The sequence below is a fragment of the Saccopteryx bilineata genome, chromosome 1 (assembly GCF_036850765.1).
Source record: "Saccopteryx bilineata isolate mSacBil1 chromosome 1, mSacBil1_pri_phased_curated, whole genome shotgun sequence".
NCBI lineage: Eukaryota > Metazoa > Chordata > Mammalia > Chiroptera > Emballonuridae > Saccopteryx > Saccopteryx bilineata.
The window spans coordinates 40884660-40903926 of record NC_089490.1 but is presented as its reverse complement, the minus strand read 5'-3'; positions in this window follow the sequence as shown (position 1 = coordinate 40903926).

The window sequence follows — 19267 nt, the reverse complement described above, 5'->3', positions numbered from 1 at the left end:
ATTATTGTTTTAAATGCTTTTTTTTAATTTCAGAGTTTAATATTTTGAAAATATTAAATAAATGTTTTGTTTTGTTTTTTGTTTGTTTGTTTGTTTTGTATTTTTCTGAAGCTGGAAACGGGGAGAGACAGTCAGACAGACTCCCGCATGCGCCCCACCTGGCCGGGAATCGAACCTGGTTCCCCCGCACGCCAGGCCAACGCTCTACTGCTGAGCCAACTGGCCAGGGCTAAATAAATGTTTTTATAGATGGAAAAACTGAGTTTGCATTTCAAACATGTTTTCATTAAAAATTCTAGTCATTAACTTTATTAAAAAAAAAAAAGAAAATAATTTTAGAATTCATCTGGCAGTAAACCAAACTGCAATGCATTTAGATGAGAAGAATTTTTTTACAACAATATCACTGTTTTTAAATCATGCAAATATTAAAATATTCTGATACTAAAACAGGAATATGTTTACATAAATATTCCTAATTTAAATTGGGTTCAATATTTTGTTAAAATAATCTAAATTTCCCATATATCAAATACTTTTTTTAATGTTTTCTATTGACTTAAGAAAGAGAAAGAAAAAGAGATAGGAAAAGAAAGAGAGAGAGAAAAGCATCAACACTTTCCACTTGCTTGCTTCGCATATGTGTTTTGACCAAGGATAGTACTCACAACCTTGGTGTGTAGGAACAACGCTCTATTCACTGAGCCACCAGGCCAGAGCCATTTTTTATTTTTTTACTTTCTAATGTTTTGTAAAAGAAATTCCTGAAATAAACAAATTAAAGATTGAAATATTTTACTAATATACATTAGTAACTTTCTCATACTTTTTATTTCTTAGTCACACCTTGATACAAAGATTGCTTTGACAGTTTATAATATAAGCATAATGTTTTGGAATTAAATCTGACACCTTCATTTATTACTTTCTTCAATGAATAAATATTGTTGTTACACTTCCACTAATATACTCCATATTAGGGATACATGATTGATCAAATGAACCAAAATAAACAGGACTCCTAACCTCAAGGAATTCTCTAATTGGAAGGAAGACATAGATTAAGCAAACTAAATATTATGAGTGTAACAAAGGGATAATCAGAATTGCCAAAAGCAACAAAATACTGAAAATATAACCTTGTTTGTTCTCAGGACACAGACAATTTCTTTTGTATACATCATCATATTTCCATTCTGCCCAGCTCAGAGCAAAACAGAACTTAATATGTTATGAGACTTGATATTGTCCAGGCAGGGAATTTGTCTCTTCCAGTTTCCCAACTTTAATTGGTCACTTAAAAGTTTTACTTCAGGCCCTGATGCGGTGGCTCAGTGGATAAAGTGTTGTTCTGGTGCACCAAGGTCGCTGGCTCTATCCCTGGTCAAGTCAGGGCACATTCAAGAAGCGATCAATGAGTGCAAAACTAAGTGAAACAAGTTGATGCTTTTCTCTCTTGCTCTCTGTCCCTTCCCCACACCTCTCTCTCTTTCTACCCCTTCCTCTCTCTTTCTGAAATGAATAAAAACTTTCTTTTTTCAATGAAAACCTTTTAAAAATGTTTTACTTTAGAAGACTTCTTTAGAGATAAGAGAAATAATTTTCATAGAAATCTAAGAGGACACTCTGTTAAGTGATCTAATTAAAACAAAGTAGTTTTCCAAATATCAGTATAGACAAAGTATTGTTGAAAAATGTAATTAGCACTGCATTTTCCTGAAAAAGGTAAAGATGAACAGGGCTAACTTAATCACATAAGTAGTCCATATGGACTCTGGAGTTGGCTGACTGTCACAAGGTTAAGCAGTAAAAAATTATATACCCTCTATTTCCATATCTATAAAAATTAACTGCTTGTGGAAATTTTGCTATATTATTAATTTATATGACAAAAACTCAGACAAAAATGCTAAAAATTATTTTGAATTATAGTGCATTAAAAGGCTTTTGGAATTACAGCACATTGGAAGGTTCCTGTAAAAAACCTACATATATATTATGTGTGTGTGTATAAAACATATATGCATATATATATCTTATGTTTTTATATATATGTGTGTGTGTGTACACAAAGAGATGCCTATTAAGCATACATATACAGATACACACATACACATTTTGTTTTGGAAGATTGTTTCTGCCATCACCTTCCTAATAGATTACTAAAATTACCATTGTTTATTTGTTTAAAACATTGTTGATTATTCTAAGAGTTAGAAAATGATGGCCATTTGAATGAACTCCATGCCATGATATATGCACTGTGCATAATATATACATATAAGTTTTAAAAAAATTTTAGAACAAGATGATGGGTGGAATTAGATTCATTTCTATAGTGATTATGTAAATAATCTATTAAATGAATTCATTTTCTATGGCTCAAGATGTACAGTGTTTTCACATTTAATATGTGGATACTGTGACTTCACCTTTCTTTTTATTTTATATCTTAAAATATATTTTTATATTTTAAGAATATTTCATGCACATCTATTTTATTAGACTATTTTTCTAGGAAATTATATATTAGTGGTCTTTTTACATGATGGTACATTTGCTTTCTCAGATTATTTTGGCTGATAAAATAGTGGGTAATATTTTTGGGAAAAATTAAAATATTTAGATTAATTTAATATGATAAGTGAATACAGCAGATCCTCAAGTCATGTTGTTTTGTTAAATGTTATTTAATTATAACATTGATGATGTGGCAAAAGAATTCAACTCTTGTTTATATGTAAATTAGCCTATAGTAAAATTAGTTTTGTTATATATTGTTGCTTAAAGTCAGAGAACCCATCGAGGATATTAAATGAGGACTTATTTACAATTAAAATCTACCTTTGTGGGGTATTCATTTTGGTATTTATTTTTTTTATCTATTTGTATATTGTGGCTATTCTAGGATACTGGCTAACATTCAGGGTTCTGAGTACAGGCCAGATATTCTCAGCCACTTATTTGCTGTCTAACACTACCATTAGACAGCTTTATGATGCACAATAGGCAAAATTGGCATAAAGAAATACCTACTTTGTAAAGTAGTTAATAAGAGTTAAATGGATTAATAATTTTAAAGTATTTACAGTGCCTTGTACATAGTACATATTCAACACATACTAGCTGGTATTATTTCCAAATTGTAAAAACAAAAATGCTCTTTCATTGATTAAATACAAAACTAAATTTTATTTTTAATTTAAGTGGTTCTTTTATAAAATGTTCTGAATTGATATTTCTAATTTGAAAAGGATATTTTTTAAAAAATGTAATTTTCAGGCATAGATAAATAAAATGGTCAAAGGGAGACACAATCATATTCTTAAATTGCTTTTTTTGGATAAACTTCAGATATAGTCAATGCAATATTGCCACTTCTGTTTTCTCTTAGAATAAATTTTCCCTATATGCAATCATTGCTTTTAACACAGCTTCAGTTTTGTCAACATTTTCTAACTTTGCTCAGAGAAGTCAAAGATTTGGCTTTAGGGCTTGGAAGCTCTAATTCTATTCTACATATTTCTCTGCTAAGAGTTAATTTCTTCTCTCTTATCTGTTTATTTCAAGTCAATGGGCTTTGCTGTTACTTTAATACATAGTTAACAATCTGATTTATTTCTTTATATATATATTTATTATTAAATTTATTGGGGTGACATTGATTAATAAAATTATGCTGATTTAGGACGTATAACTATATAATAACCCATCTGTATATTTCATTGTGTGTTTACCACAAGTCATGTGTCCTCCCTTGACATTCCTTCACCTTCCCCAACCCCTTTCCCACCTTCAATCTTCACACCATTGTTTGTGTTTATACGTTTTTTTTTCTTTGTTTAATCTCTTCACCTTTATTCACTCGGCCTCCAAACCCCATTCTTTCTGACAGCTGTCAGTCTGTTCTCTATATCAATAAGTTTGTCTCTGTTTTTTGTGTGTTTTTTTTAGTTTATTTTGTTCATTAGATTTCACATATGAGTAAAATCATATGGTACTTGTCTTTGTCTGGGTGACTTATTTTACTTAGCATAATACTTTCCAGGTCCATTGTTTCTATTTCTTTGAATTTTCTAAGAAATATAAATATTTTTGGAGGAAACCTCATAGTTCTCTCATTTCTCTCTTCAATAACATATTTGTTAAAGTTTCATGAACAGTGCCATAAATTCTTATTTACACAAATTATAGCTTTTTTATTGTAACTAGGATATACTTTTACATGGTCCATATGGAAATCCTTTTATTTTTTTATAGCATCCATGTTTTATAACATGCTTTACTTACAGTTTCTCTGTCAAGTTTAGTAGGTAATTACATTAATTAAACTAGTTGAATTACATTTTATTATTATGATAAAAGAAGAAAACATTAACATTTCAGAATTTTCATATACATAGTACAACACATCTTAAAACAAATATATGATGTACCCACTGTAATACTTTTAAAATATTCTCTTGTGTTCCAAACACTTTATATAAAATGTATTATGAAAAAAACATATTTTCTTTGAAATGAAAACAAAATACAAAAATGTAATATAGTTGTAAAAGAATTCAAATTCACAGTGTATAGAGAGAACTACTCTTATATATGAAATATTTATGATATATTTTAACACCATTATATGCCACTTATTATAATAAAACCTATGTCTTATGTTGCTTAACCTTTTGTCTATGTGATACATTGTAGTTGCTTTAGATATTACACTATTATAATGAAGGGTAGTGCAATGAATATATTTTTTTGGACAGAGACAAAGAGAGACAGAGAGAGGAATGATAGGGACAGACAGACAGGAAGGGAGATAGATGAGAAGCATCAATTCTTTGTTGATGCATCTTAATTGTTCATTGATTGCTTGTTCATTGATTATTTTCTAATATGTGCCTTGCCCGGGGGGCTACAGCAGAACTAGTGATCCCTTGCTCAAGCCAGGAACCTTTGGGCTCAAGCAAGTGACCATGGGTTTATGTCTATGATCCCAAGCTCAAGCCAGAGACACTGCACTCAAGCTGGTGAGCCTGTGCTCAAGCCAGCAACCTCAAGGTTTCAAACCTGGGTCCTCTGCATCCCAATCTAGTGCTCTATCCACTGCACCACTGCCTGGTCAAGCACAATGAATATTCTTACTCATAACTATTATATACTTCTTTTTGTTTTGCCTTAAAATTTTTCTAAAAGAATAATTGTAAGTCCAAAGGTCTAGATTTTTTAAAACAATTTGAGGAGGGTTCAAAGGGACCAGAGGGAAAGCGGACAGAAGGAAAGGGGATGATAGGATGGGATAAACCTGAAGGGAAGAGGGGAGGGCACTGTAGGGAGGAGGGCAGGAGAGATGTTGAAGGAAATAGGGAGAGAGGGGGGATCTCTTGAATATAAATTCCCAAGAGGGACTACTTACAGGATATGAGTACATTTAAAGCATTAAATATGTATTGACTCAACAAATTAACTTCCAGAAAGTTGGCATGAGTGTACATTTCCACTAGCAGTCTCTTAAAATACAGTTTTATTTAACTATACTTGTACTAAAACTTTTATTTTTAACTTCAAAGTTTTGGTACAAAACACTTATTAAAATACTATGTTTTTCTTATAAATAATGATGTTGAATTTTTTAATTATTAAATTTTAGAATATTTTTTCTGTGGGTTACTTATTATTTCTCTATTTTTCTGTTGAGATATATGATTTATTGCTTAATTTTTATTAGCACATTGTTAATTGAAACTATTAAACTTGGTTTTCTTTTTTAAGCTTCAAACTGAGTTTTACCTCCTCTCAATATTTCATGAGTTGAAAGTTATCAGATGTATGAAATAGACATAAACAAGTACTTGATATAGATCATCTCTAAATAAGAAATAATTGTAAATATAATTTGATATGTTAATCCTCCCCCTACCTTACCCGAATTCTCTCCTTCAAAAAAATCTTTAAATCAAACATTATTGTAAGGTTGGTGGATAGAGGGATGGTCACGTGGGGAACCCAGGTCCGTGAACTTTGGCTAGGACCGCCCACAGCCAAGTGCGCCAAAAGAAACTTCCTAGAAGTCCTTGGAAAAAAAGCGACAGACTGTCAGCCAATAAGATTTCTCTACATCATATTAGCCCGATTTCCCTAGAGGGACTCCTTTTTAAATATACCCTCGCGGTCTCTCCATGTGCGATTTTTCCTGACCTCCATCTTGCACGCCAGTGAGTCTCGTCCGGGGAATGCTTTGTACTGAATAAAGCCTTTTGAACTTACCACACTTGGTGGCTCCGAGACCCGTTCCTTCCTTCTCGGTGGGGAAAAATACCTTACAATTATAATATCAAACAGAACACCATTCTGGCATTGACATAAAGTATAAAACAATGCTTATATAAAAATTAGAAAGAATATGAGAAACAAATCAGAGATTGATTTGCTTTTACCATCTTTTGATTTCATAGGATGTAAATCTGTTTTTAGACCAATTCCTGAAAGCACTTCCCTGACATATTGCCAGTAAGAAGTTTTAACATTCAAATATTTATCTACATTTAATCTCTAAATTAAAATTTGGTGATTTTCAATTTAAACAGAATCCAGAAATTAATTACTCTTCAATTACTGTGAGTGTGCTTACTGACCTATGTTTTGGGATTCTTTGAGTAGATCAGAACTACTCTTTTCCTGCCATCCTACCATAAACATCTCTTTGTACTTTCTTGTGTAAAGTCCTATTGCTACTAGGATGACCCTAGTTTACTATTCCTTACCTCACCTATGAAGATCATCTTGAGAAATGATCCTTAAAACATTATTTTTTAATAACTCCTACCCAAACTAGTATTTTGATTGAAATGATTATATACATTTTCTTAGCTTAGTCATAAAATAGTTTAAACATTTAAATATTTAAAAGATTTTCTGTCATACTGCAAAATTTACTACTTTGTTTTATTAGCATACAATGAGAATCACTATTGCTATGTGATTTGATATTTTACTCCTCTATTATCACCTTGAGAATATTGCTAATTAACATACATTCACTTATTATTATGTATCAAATATCATTATAAATACAGGTGCCCAGAGAATTTTTGCTCACACTTCTCATAGTTTGTTCTAAACTCTTCTCATAAATGTGTTATAGCAAGAATCCATGAATGATATAGCATTCCTCTCTAGAACATGTTTGCCTAGTGTCCAGGGATTCAGATAGCTCCCTCGAGGAAAATTTGGTCATGTTTCCTAGTAGCCCACATACAAGAGCACAGTTTTCTAATCCCAGAGTTTCTTTCCTCTAACAAATCTACTGACTGTGTAGGGCACTTTAACATAACACTGAGGATTGGGGTTCAAGGATCCAGTAACATGATGTTGCTCTGGTTATTGCTATTGTGGTTGGTAATAAACTGTCCTTTGTCTTCCATCCAGGAGTCTTATATCTTCTGCCAATATATAAGAAACTTGAAAGATAATTGTTATCTTGCAAGTATTACAAAATATCAGGCCCTTCATGTTATCTAAAACAAGCTCTGTACAGGATTGTCATGCTCTTCAAAAATAATGATAGTCTATGTTCGTAGCTTATTTTTCTCTATATAATTTTATTTAATTTTTACATCATCACTGAAATATAAAACTAACATTGTTAGTTATTAACTATTTTATACAGTGACTTAAGTAACTTGGTTGAAATTTAATTTCTTCATTTTTAAAAATGATGTAAGTCCTACCTCATGAGATTTACATGCAAATTAAAATATTTGATGGAATTAAAGTGCTTAGTAAAGTAGCTGCAATAGGATTGGTCCTCAATGTGTTTGTAAAATTTCATTACTTCTTTTAATTATGCTGAGATTTAATGATAATTCAATTCTTTATTGAAGTGGTTTTCCTTGATAGAGTTTTATATTGTGCCATCATTATTCAAACAATTTATACATACTAACTCAATAATATGCTTTCACATGTAACTTTTTAAAGTCTCTATGCAGATTGTCAACACTTTCAGAGCAGAGTCTAAATCACATGCATTTTATTTGTCTGCTAGGATATCTAATACAATCCAGTCCACACTGAAGCTTAACATCTGATAACTTTCAAAGATTGATGTAATGAAGAACCTGGATATATTGAGTCAAGAAATAAATAATTGTGGACATACTTATTTTAAGATGATTAATAGCTCAATTTTTGTAATTGTTTTGTATTGTCTCTTTTCATTATTTTAGAAAAAAATATGAATAGTTATTTCTAGAAATGTTTAATGAATGTTACTTTAAATTAGGAACACTTCCCCAAAATAATTTTTCTTGTGATATACATGTTATAACAGATGAACACAAATCTGGGCATCTTTTCAATGATACACAATTTTCTGAAATGTGGTATCACAGAACCGTAAGTTAGTAACTATGAGTCCAAAGAGTTCTTTATGTTATAATGTAAATACCATCAAGTAATTATAAATAGAATGCAATATTCTTGAAAACTGCACAAATCTTTATCTAACTAGGTTTAATGTTTTTATTTACTTCTCTGAATCTTAGAGTTTTATTTAAGATATTTGTATTTACAACTAACCAAAGAATTCAAGGTAATTTTAATACTCAAGATCACATGTATATTTATGAAATATGTAAGTGCATGTAGTTTATATTTGAATATTCTGAACTGTGGAAGTTTCCAGAACTATGCCAAACAATATTAACCATAGAATAGAGAACTACTAATTGTATTGTCATTGTGCCAAGAAAGTAGAATGCAAGTACATTCACATTAAGATAAAAAATATAGGTTAAGTAACATTTCAGCAGAAAGATTTGAAAATAGTCTATCAAAAATAGGTAAGTATTTAAAAAAATAAAACAAACCTTAATTATTTAAGACTTTTCTTGTAGATGTATCTTGAAACTAAGTTAATGTTAAAATTAATCTTTTGTTTTAGAAGACACATTGAATATTTTTGAAGAAAGGGTATCTTCCTTTATTTTGAAATGGTACAAGCTACAAAAATTGGAATGGAGTTCATCCAAATAATTTTAACATAATTGGAATAAAGATATATTAAGTTCAATGGTTTTGAGTCAATATTTAAGTCTTTAATCCATTTTGCGTTTATTCCTGATATGGTGTAAGAAAGTGGTCTAGATTTATTTTTTTACACCTATGTGTCCAATATTCCCAACGCCATTTATTGAATGGACTATCTTTACCCCAATGCATGTTCTGCCCCTTTTGTCACATTTTATTTAACTATATATAAAGGCATGGTTTTATTTCTGGGCTTTCTATTCTGTTCCACTGATCTAAATGTCTCATTTTATGCCAGTATCATGCTGTTTTTATTACTATGGCTTTGTAGCATTTTTTGATATCAGGTAGCATGATTCCTTCAACCTTTTTTTTTTTTTAAGATTGATGTAGCTATTCAGGGTCTTTTGTGCTTCTGATTAAATTTTGGAATATTTGTTCTAGTTCTGTGAAATACATAGAATCTAATGAACAAAATGTACTAGCAAGCTAAATAGAGACAGATAAAGAGCAGGCTGCCAGCTGCCAGGCATGGAGTGGGGAGGTGGAGGGATAGAGCAAAACAGAAAAATAAAGCAAAACACTTATAGATGTGGACAGCAAGGTGGGGATTGCTGGAAGCAGGTGGGAAGGGGAGTTGTAAGAGGGTACAAGTTGGATGAATGGTGTTGAACAGAGACCTGATTTGGGGCCGTGAACGCATAATACATTGTACAGATAATGAGTGGTAGAACTATATACTTGAAACTTGAATAATTTTGTTAACAAGCGTCACCACAATAAATTCAATAAAAAGAAAAAAATTATAAAATAATAATTTACTTAACATGCTAATTTGACACAAGTGTTTTAATTTCCAACTTATTTTAAAAATTGCAAAATAATTTAGATGTTCAATTTAACATCATACATTGTATAAACAAACTAAAATGTTTAAAATTAAATGATAAACTAGCACTCTATGGTGATGAACACTTTATCTTTAATAAAATAAACTATTCATAGCTGTAAAATTATAGCAGAAAACTTGACTTGTATTTGGCTGCTTGATTCTATTTTTCATAATTTACACCATAGTAGTACTTAGAAATAAAATTTAAAGAGTTTAATACATATAAAATAAATTGAGTTAATTGGCATGGATTATTGTTTTTAAATAAATGCCTCTAATTACTTTACAGGCTAATTATTGTGCAAATATGTGACACCTTTTAACTGATAGTTCTGGTGTGTTACAATAACTGTTCCATTACAGCTCATTTCTTATATAACAAAGAAAATGTACATTTTTAGAGAAAACAAATCACAATTAATTGTAAAATATGCAACAGATGGTGGAACTTAAAATCATTCTAACAGACTAATAGTATACTGTCTGCATTTTGGAATTTGCTTTTCCCAAAAGATGATGTTGGGTTGTAGCCATTTTGACAGCTGGTACATTCCTAATGTAGTTAGTTTGATATACCTCATCTATTAAATCCTGTACATTTTCCAAAATAACAGATGACAAGTGCAATTGACCACCTGGGAAAAAAACAATTTCAATAGAAAGGGAAAATTGATCTTCTCTTTTGGTGGTTTTAGAGTTGTTTACTGCTTTTTCTATTTTGGGTGACATTTTACCACCAGAATATTATTTGCTTTCCAAAAGGACACACTTTGAACACAGACAATGATTAAGAGTGATCTATGAATAGTTATAAAGTGTTTTACATACTGTAATATTTAAAAATGTAAACATGTTTTGCAACATATTAGGTCAAATGAGTATTTACAATATATGTTAACAAATGATAATTGAAAAATCAATTAGATAATAATTATTTTCTAATATAAAACATGTTTCAAACAGTATAGTGGCATATAATTATTTATATTAATCTGATTAATTATTAAAGAAATTAAAGCTATTCTTAGTAATAAAACATATAATGTCTGATACCTTCAGAGTGAATAAAATGTATTATGAAATTTCTTTGGCTTCTGTAAAATAGATCTAATATATAACCGAGACAAGAAAATAATAAACTATAATGACATATAAAGTATATGGTATTAAGCTATAATTTTTCTTAGATATATCACTGAGGATTGCATATCTCCCTCATAAAAATTCTTTGTCAGTGCTCAGCCATGCTTAAGAATCTCATGTATTTTGGAATTTGTAAAATGTCAAGGCCTAGTACAACATTATGAGATAATAAAATAGTCTGTTTCTAACATGGTAATATTATTTCTTCTAAAATTTTTCAAATATTTAATCTTACATAAATTCAAGTTTTAACAATACAGATATATTCAAACAATAGGAGACTTTTATTAATAATCCATTAACATTTAATATATGCTCAAGTTAACTGATTTTAAAATACATAAAATAAAAGATTTTGAAAGCGGTAGAATTGTTTGCTTAAATAAACAATGATACTGTCAGTGGAATGCTTAAATATGAAACTATTACCATACACTTATTTTAATACTTATATCAAATAAAATGGCAATAAAATATTTAAGTCGTCTGATGATGCTTATAGTCAGTAAAACAATTACATTATTTATATAGAAATATATTTGATTGTCTAGGTTTTTAATTGATTAAATAGATATAATCAAAATGTGAATATAATCCCAGATAAGTATGCAATCTTTAATACTTCAATGAGACATTTTCTCAATATTAAAATTTTATTTAAATACTATACCAAGTATACTTTGTGATATTTTAAATCTGATATATATTTTGAATGTTAATATTATTCTATCATAAGTGTGAAATCATTTTTCTCATCTCTATAATAAAATTAATTTTAATTAAAATAATATATTGTAATTAATACATAATCACCACTGTATATTATAATTTATGATTTGGTATAAGTAAATTAATTTATATAAAATTTATGGCTCTTCACTGTGCACTGTAACTCAATGTACATTATAATATGTGTGGAGTACCTGTGAAATTTGAACATGATAGAATCAAAGTAATTACAATATGAGCATTGGCCTGGCGTGTGGAAGTCCCGGGTTCGATTCCCAGCCAGGGCACACAGGAGAAGCGCCCATCTGCTTCTCCACCCCTCCCCCTCTCCTTCCTCTCTGTCTCTCTCTTCCCCTCCCACAGCCAAGGCTCCATTGGAGCAAAAGATGGCCCAGGCGCTGGGGATGCCTCCTTGGCCTCTGCCCCAGGTGCTAGAGTGGCTCTGGTCACGACAGAGCGACGCCCGGGATGGGCAGAGCATCGTCTCCTGGTGAGCATGCCAGGTGGATCCCAGTTGGGCGCATGCGGGAGTCTGTCTGACTGCCTCCCCATTTCCAGCTTCAGAAAAATACAAAAAAAAAAATTACAATATGTACACTATGTACACAATGAGTAGTAAAATACCAAATGCTTTTTTTTGTTTTTTGTTGTTTCTTTTAAAATTTTTATTTCATTTTATTTTTTTTACAGAGACAGAGAGAGAGTCAGAGAGAGGGATAGACAGGGACAGACAGACAGGAATGGAGAGATGAGAAGCGTCAATCATTAGATTTTCGATGCACATTGTGACACCTTAGTTGTTCATTGATTGCTTTCTCATATGTGCCTTGACCGCGGCCTTCAGCAGACCGAGTAACCCCTTGCTTAAGCCAGCGACCTTGGATTCAAGCTTTTGCACCACCTCCTGGTCAGGCAGTAAAATACCAAATGAATAGAAGAAAAGTGCATGCTACTTATATGAATAGTTGCAGTTATTTATGCCAATGATCATGAAGTTCTCATAAACTTATTATTACACATAAATGTCTATAGGAATATGAAAGTAGGACTTTGAAATGAAATATCATTAGAAGTAGTGAGGGAGATATCACTGGTATTGAGAAAAGGCTGTATTTACATTAAGAGTTTACATAATGTGTCACTTGAAAAGTTTAGACTATATACAGAGATTTGGCATGGAAATATAAGACTATGAAATCTTGTATTCCTCACTAATTATAACAAAAATATCATGTTTTATGCAAAAAAAATAACTACTAAAGAATTCTGAAGATAAAATAGTTGAATAGTAGAAAGGAATCAAAACATGGAGAAATGACCTATAAAACATGCATTTCTCTCTTTTCTCTTGAGGGTTTTCCTGAGGTATGGGGAAGAGCCAGAGGCTAACACAAATAGAAATGCATATTTCTGTCTAGAAGAACCAGAAAGAAACGTACTAATAGACAGGTAATGGAGGACAGCGGAAAACATGAATAAGAAAAGGTGCTTGTGTAGGAACGAACGCAGCTCTATAAATGCATTGAGAACTGAACTGATATTTTAACAGTCCCAAGCATCAGATTGCCTCTGATGGCAAGCAAACATGGGAAATTAATAAAAAAGAATAAATGGGAATGAGGAGCCACTGCACCACTTCACCCGCAGATATTGTAAAGTAACAAAAGGTACAGAATTAATATTAATATTTTGGGAGTCTTGGAGAACATTTTATTAATTTGGGTTAAGGTGTGCAGAGAAATTGTGAGAAATAGTCTCTGTACTGTGTGATTGGCATGACCAGGATGGCCCTTGGCATTGTATTGTAAATGCAAAGGGGAGGAAAAAATGGATTCTCAGCCATTCCACCATGCCTGCGGGGAAAGGGGTGAATGGCTAGCCAGGTGCAGGAAGAGAAAAGCCAAAATAAACCTTTTCTTATAGCAATGAGCCATTTGCAGGCATTTGTCCCCACAGAAACTACCTCTCCTATGTAAATGCGTGTGGTTAACACGTGTGACTCTGGACAGAGAGTTGGCAGATAAACACTAGAAAATATAGAAATGCCTTTTAATATGTAAAAAGACATCTTTCTACCATTGTGTTGATTTGTAAATTTTGTTTTCTCCAAAATGATGTATGGCTTGCAAATTGAACATGGTCCTATCATGTTAAAGGACATATGACTGTAACCAATAGTGGTAAGGGGCTCCTAATTACAATTTTTGCTTCTGTACTTCCCACTTACAAAACTATAAAAACTAGGTAGAACAAAGGGCCGGCGTGTTCTGCCTCAGACTTCTGTCAGAGTTGCCGCTGCTTGGCCAAGCTAGACAATAAAGCTTTGATGTGTAATCGACAGACTTTGTTCATGTCTTCAATGTTTTGGATCCCTCTGGATTAGGCTTGACAAGAACATACCCTGAACTGAATTAAAATGCTGGGTACATTCACATGTAAATATACACAAACACACTTGTAGAATAATTGAGTTATGGAAAGCCGTTCTATTCGAAGTGCTCATATAAGCAAAAGCTAAAGTGAAAGCTGTGTAGGATTTCAGGAAAACTAAGAGGACTAGTGTTCTAAAATGGATTCTCTTTTATCATGATGTATCTAAGTCATGGATTGGGAAAATAAAGTATTACTTTCAAATTCTGTTTGCTTTTTTGTTTGTTTGCATTTGGGTGTGTAGTTCACATTTTTTTTCTTACTATTGGATTTTGGGTATGCTATAATAAGTATATAATTGTATAACACTTTATCTATTGGTATTTAAAGTAAAGCCTTTCATATGCTTTCCGAAGGTCCTATATCTTTATGACCTTAGCGACTTACATTCTTCTATATAGAGTCTAACTAGATCTATGCAGATGTAGAATCTTCCAGATAGCTCACTCTCTTTCATATAAAACTATTCCGTATGTACTTTATAAGTGTTTTTATTAAAAAATAAAAATAGAATTATAGAGCTAATTGAATTTTTGTAAAAAATGGTAATTTCTAAGGTGACCGACTTTTTTACAATAAAAGGACAAAAATAAATAGAAAAAAACAATATTGTAAATAAAAGAAACATTTTATTCAGTGCAACAATAATACACTATAATGAGATAAATGTAAAATAAAACATTTATAATGTTTTATATTGTAATTATGCTACATGCCTATTAATTTTTAATAATAATTATATGAACTTTTCATTGAATGAATATTTTTTGTCAATGTATCATCTTGTAACAATATATTGGAAATATCTGAAAAAGAAATATCCTTTATATTGAATTTTATGGCAAGTGCTGCAGCTTTAGTATCAACATTCAATCTCAATTTCTCACTTGTCCAAAAAGCATTAGCAATTGAAAAAACTCTTTCAACTGCTGCTTCAGTTCCAGGCCAGGACACTGTAAATTGAACTAGAATAAATAAATTTTTGCATGGACTATGTTCATTTTTGAAATGGCTGAATATTTCCACCCATCTTTTATCAATTTTGATGTGTTCATTTTCCCATTGTATTAATTTTTCAGAATTTAAATATACATTCAGTCTTCTAATTTCTTTAAAGAGATAATGGTCATCTACTTTGATATCTGGCATTTCTTTAGATAAAAACTCAAAACAAGATTCAATATCTGTCCAATATACTGCAATGAAGTAAAAACAGAACATTGAAAACTGTTATTTCCTATAATGTTTGTTTCAGACCATTCTTCGATATATTGAAAACATGCCTGGTAAAAATTCTGCACTATTTGATAAACTTTGCTGTTATGCCCAGATTTAATTTTTTTTTTATAATTAAAGGAAGAAATTTTTCTTCAAAATGAGATTTATATTGAATGATAAAGTCAAAATAAGACTAACTTCCATAGCTGAAATGTGTCCACCTTCAATCTTTTGAATCGTTTTGTGAAAAATAAATCTTTGATTATGTACAAAATATATTAATATCTCAGATACTTTATTATTGAAAATTGATTTCAGGATTTTATGACATTTGTCTAAACTTAAAAAATATGAACGAAGAGGCTCAAATAATTGTAGAACACACTCTATAGCAGGTGTTAGAGCAAGCCATCTAACTTTTGAATATCCTAAAAATTTTTGTATTCAACATTTGCTTCTTCACAAAATTGTTTTAAAATAGCAACATAAATGGTAAAATGACTAAAATACAAATAAATTGTAGTTGTTAAAGCTTCTACATCAATTGACGTGGCAAATGATGCTGTGTTGATTGCATTTTACAAAATTGTGCATTACAGCCTATTCCTAGTATTTTTTTGGAGTAACTCTTATAATTTTACATACACATTATTCACTCTTTGTGTCTTCGCCCACCAAAATTTGTATTTATATTATCAGCCGTAAGTGCAACAAATTTAGGTTTCAAATTGTTTTCATTTATTACTCTGTATAGATGGTTTGACAAAATTTCAGAAGTTTCGCCCTCAATGAATTCTAAATTTAAAATTTTTACTTGAATGCCCTTGTTAACATTAAAATATCTTACTATTATTGAATCCAATTTAATTTCATTATGATTTGATGAATCAGATAAAATCATTACAAATGCTGCAGTTTCCAAATCCTCTGTATTTTGTCACAGTAATTTTTAAAACCTGATTTCAAAATAGCCTTGCATTTTGTCCTGACACATGAAAATTTTGCGTTGTGGAACTTTTCCAATAATGTAGTTGTACAATCCATACTACAAAAACTTTGATTGTGAACTACGTTATGAAATGCAAATGTTCCCTCCATTGCAGCCAACTGTTTTTCATCTTCAGAATAATTTGAAGTTTTAAAAAAACTTGTTACTTTACAACTGGAAGCTGATGCATCTAATGATTGCTTATGTTTGTTGGTGGTCAAGTGTTCAGTTATTGCTGCTCTGCCCGCAACTGCAATACAAAATTCTCCACTGCAAATATTGCAGAAAACAATGGTATCTTTCTTTGATATGAGGAATGGAAATTCCACTTTCAATTTATCATTGAAATAAAATTTTCTCTTTTTTGATTTTTCTATTCCTTAAATAAAATTTAAAATTAAAAATAAAATATAGATCTACACAAATGATGCAAGCACATTAGGAACTGAAAACATTACATCGTGGTAGGTGAATTTTCCGGAAGCTAAATTAACAAAACTAAATATCAAACAAAACCACTAGTTTGGAGTGATATTCGGGTGTATTTATCATTTCCTAATTTAAAAAATCTGTTTTTTTGCAACTATTTAGTCAAAATGCATTATTAAAACTCAAATTTTGGGAAAATATTTGTAAATAAAATTATGCATATTTGGAAATTATTAGATACTGAATTAATAAAATGTGAATTGTGCTTACCTGTCTATGATTGAATATTCACTGAGAAAGAAATAATAGTGAGTCTACAATGTTGTATGTGCCATGTCATGTTTCAGTAAGAAGTACACAAAGCCATTTGCACGCTCAGTATATTGCGCACTCTCAGGGTCTCCCATGCGGAACGCATGCATCTCATAATCGTGTTCCGCTGCACTGTACTAATCCTTGACAAATCATCATGTCAAATATAAAGACGTCACATCCTGAGCAATGGATCAACTCTGCATAGATCGAATATGGATTTACAGGTTAGTCTTTCAATATTGAAAAGGAGGATATGTAGGAGGACACTTTTTGAGGTAGGATGGAACTTACAAAAGAAGGACTGTCCTCCCTAAAGGAGGACGATTGGTAACCTTATAATTTCTTATCTGAACTTTGGTCTGAAAAAAACTCTCTGTCACAAGAACTTCACTTCAAGTTTGTTCCATGCCTCCCATTATCTCGTGTTCATGGACTCCTGAATCTGAGGTTACTCTACCAATCAACTTCTTTGGTGGAATTTTACCTAACTGATTATCATTTGTATTGAATAAAAATATATTCACTCATAGGACCCAATAAATTAATTTATGTGTGCTTGACGATATGTATTTTTTTTTAATTTTCTGAGTTTTGGGTGCTCAGCTTTTGGGTGCTCAGCTTTTGTGTATTTTTTTTTAATTTTCTGAGTTTTGGGTGCTCAGTTTAGTTTTGTTTTTTAAATAAAGCTAAAGCTGAGAATCTTACTAGTGGGGCTGCAGTGCATAGCATGACAACCGGGGATGCTGAGGTTGTCAGTTCAAAACCAGAGGTCACAGCTTTAGCCCACGGTCACCAGTTTGAGCATGGGGTTGCTGGCTAGGCTTGAACCTAACATCACTGGACTGATTCCTGGGGCAAGGCACATATATAAGGTCTACTGGAAAGTTCTGTCCGTTTCTATCACAACAAGTTTCGACACATAAGCACATGTTTATTTGGTGCATGTGTGCCTCTCTATTTTTATCACTTAATGTATACATACTGACATAGCAAATTAACTAAAACAAAGTTGATTCACGTTAGTCTTATGTGTGAAGCGATAGTGTACCCATGGCTACTAATAAAGTTCCTTTATGCCACTGTAATTTTTACAAATTTTAACAAGAAAGAAATGCTACAGAAGCATGTCTGTCACATTCACCATATTCCCCAGACTTAGCACCCTCCAACTATCACTTGTTTTTGTCCTTACAAAATTTTTTGAAGGGCAAAAAATTCAAAAATGAAGAAGATATCAAACAAGCACTGGTTGAATTGTTTGCATCAAAAGATAAAACAGCCCTGGCCAGTTGGCTCAGCGGTAGAGCGTCGGTCTGGTGTGAGGGGGACCCGGATTCGATTCCCGGCCAGGGCACACAGGAGAAGCGCCCATTTGCTTCTCCACCCCCCTTCCTTCCTCTCTGTCTCTCTCTTCCCCTCCCGCAGCCAAGGCTCCATTGGAGCAAAGATGGCCCAGGCGCTGGGGATGGCTCCTTGGCCTCTGCCCCAGGCGCTAGAGTGGCTCTGGTCACGACAGAGCGACACGCCGGAGGGGCAGAGCATCGCCCCCTGGTGGGCAGAGCATTGGCCCTGGTGGGCGTGCCGGGTGGATCCCGGTGGGGCACATGTGGGAGTCTGTGTGACTGTTTTTCCCCGTTTCCAGCTTCAGAAAAATAAATAAATAAAACATTTTTCAAAAATGGGATATACAAATTGCCCTCATTCTGGCAAGCAATCATTAATAATAATGGAAATTATATTATTTAATAAAGTTTACTGATGGTAAGAAAAATTTGTATTTTGTTTTATTCCAAAATCAGACAGAACTTTCCGGTAGACCTTAAATGAAGCAATCAATGTACAACTAAGTGGGGCAACAAGTTGATGAGTCTCTCTCTCTCTCTCTCTCTTTCTCTCTTTCTCTCTCCCACTTGCTCTCAAAATAAAAGCTAGAAAAATAATTTAGTCTCACAAAGAAATTAAAAGATCAGGGATAATATCATCTACTGCCTATGTTATATTGATTTAATGTCAATAACACCATTCTCAGAATTCAGTAAGTTTTTATCATGATGAAAAGCACTATTAGAACAATCAGTTTTTTATTATATCACTGC